This window comes from Macadamia integrifolia, chromosome 4 (genome assembly GCF_013358625.1).
Source record: "Macadamia integrifolia cultivar HAES 741 chromosome 4, SCU_Mint_v3, whole genome shotgun sequence".
In the NCBI taxonomy this organism is placed as follows: domain Eukaryota; kingdom Viridiplantae; phylum Streptophyta; class Magnoliopsida; order Proteales; family Proteaceae; genus Macadamia; species Macadamia integrifolia.
In genome coordinates, this window is record NC_056560.1 from 10,398,509 (window position 1) to 10,401,254 (window position 2,746).

Consider the following 2,746-nt stretch of genomic DNA (forward strand, 5'->3'; position numbering starts at 1 on the left):
TTGACCAAACAAACCCTTTAAATAAAATATATATATATATATATATATTTGAACTCTCCAGGAAAGCCTCCTTTCATAGGGTCCTCAGAGACTATTTTTTTGTCTATCATTTAAAGTTTTTAAGAGGAATCTTTTAGACTGTGTTTGGTAGTCAAGAGATGAAAAGAAAAGAAAAGAAAAGAAAAGAAAAGAAAGAAAAACACAATCCAAAAAGGGAGAAATAAAGGAAAATAAATGAAATAGTAAAGAAAAAAAAATATGTATGTTTGGTTACGATAGAAGAAAATAAAAGATTTTTTTTTTTTTAATATTTTCTTGTGTTTCCTCCTGTTTTTGGTAATTTTTTTTTTTTTTTTTAGTAGTAAAACAACTTAAGCATTATTTTAGGTGAATTTTAAATCAAAAAAAAAAATCTTCTCTTGAACAAAGAAATGGACCTTTTTTTTTTTTCTCTCTTTTATTTTATTGTCTTTTAGCTACCAAAGACAGGGTATTAGAACATTAAAACCAAAATTTGAGTGATTCATGAAAGGAGGAGGAAAATTTTCGGTCCAGCTATGTAGTGGACCACATATGGCTGGGCCACTGAGTTGCAATCCAACTCAAAGTAGGTCCCACAATGTGGCATGCTAATCCAATGATTGTGGATGTTTGTAGCAGTGGATATGGGTAGGGTCTACGCTTTCGAATGTAGACCGTATGTCGGTTTCAAGTATTGGTATCGTATCATTTGTATTGGCTGTATCGTATTGATATTGACTGAGATTGATCTAGATCGATTATCCATGTCGTTTTAGGTGTTAAACAAAAAATATATATATATATATATATATATATATGTTTTTCTAAAGAACAAAGGGCAAAAGTGATCAATACCCACTTATCTTCTCTGAAACTGATATCAATAAAGACCGACATTGAGAACTAAATCCATGATCGTAATCCAAAAAAAAAGCCATCATCAAGGCAATTATTTTTAAATGGAAAGAATTCTCCATGGCCACCGATCCAAAAAAACACAAAAAACGAACGACAGATAAAGATTTTTTGTGGTTAGGGATTTTATGCTGTGTTTGGCACGAAAACACATTAGCCATGTTACAGTGCTCCCTAATTTTTCAGGCAAATCTAAATTGTGTTCTCTCTCTCACCTTTTCCCCTGATCCCATAACCTGAAGAGGCTGTGTTAGGCTATGGATGGAAGAGGAACATGTAACATAGTTAGAGGCCGTACTAAACTCTTAATAGAATTTTTATTAACAATAAAAAATTGGATTTGTGGTTAATCAACAAGGTTAATCGAGTAAGTTTCATCCTTGGGAGATTGGAATCCCATCTTCTTCATTGCATGAAATTCCATCTTTCTGTGCCAAAATTGATGAAAAGTGGATTTCTGAAGTTAGGGTGTGGACAAAAAAAGTCAAGTCAGTCAAGGGAGAAACTCCAAGATTGCCTAGCTTTTGCCGTGTGTTATCCACTGCCACCACAGTGCTAGGAAATGGAAGCTTATGACGTAGTGGCGATAATGATGTTGATGGCTTTTAACTTGGTGGTATGGATTAACATCATGTACATCATGTGATGTTGATCACTTCTACATGAGTCCACGACACGTGAGCTGACCATAAGCCAAGCCCTGCCCTGCCCTGCCCTCCTCCTTAACTGGGTCCTCTCTATTTCTCTCTCAAGTCCATCCCTGTTATCCACGGCATGAACAGTTCATTCTTTTGTTATGAACAGTTGAGTATGTAGCTGTTATTTATTTATTTATTTTTATATCATTCTTTTTTCCTTCCCCCAGTCTTAGAAGCCGCTTTACCCTTCAATCTTTGATATGCATTTTTTTTTTTTTTTTGTACTTTCTAGTTCTCACATTACATCCTACCAAGGTGACATCTATAGCAGTTTTAAACCCAATTCTTGCAACTGGTCGGAGCATCAAAATCGTTTGAGGTGAGTGGTGAGAAACGATAAGTATTTAATGGCTAGAGTGTATGGTCCAGTCCTTTCAGTCATTGGATGCTTATTGCACCTCATCGCTCTAGATAATTTAAACTCCTATGTAGAAGAATTTGAATTCAACTCCACTCCAAAAATCTGGGTGTCCCAATGACTTTTCAATTATTCTCTCAACCATTGGATGGATTTGTACATGCATTTTTATGTATTTATCAGGTATTGGCATGTATGATCAAATCCATCCAACAGTTAAGAGGGTTGTTGGAGGGTCCGATTCCGAAGAATTTATGCTTAATAAATGATTTAATCATATCTTTTTTTTTTTTTTAATCAGATTTTGTTTTTAACCCTTGATTCATATCTATCCATTGATACGGGATTGCCTTGTAGGTCTCATGATCTATCAAAGGTGGCAATGATAATCCAATGATTGTGAATGTTTGTATTAATGACACTAGTCGGATCTAAAAGGAGAAAAAGAAAGGCAATCGCATAACTTTTCAAATTAATGGAAAAAAAAATTTTCGTGGCTACCTAAGCAGGACCTGGTTGCTGCATTGTCAACAACAACAAAAAACGACAAATAAAGACTTTTTGAATTTCGGATTTGGAATTTATGCCGTGTTTGACATGAAAACGCGTTCAGCCATCTTTTTAATCGAATCTATTAATAAGGTTCTTCAACAACTTGATCCACAGGGAAGAAGGCAGACATCATATATGGGTTTTAGCTGTGTGATTTGTACACTAATGTTTTTAGATTGTTAATCATGAATCGAATAGCTAT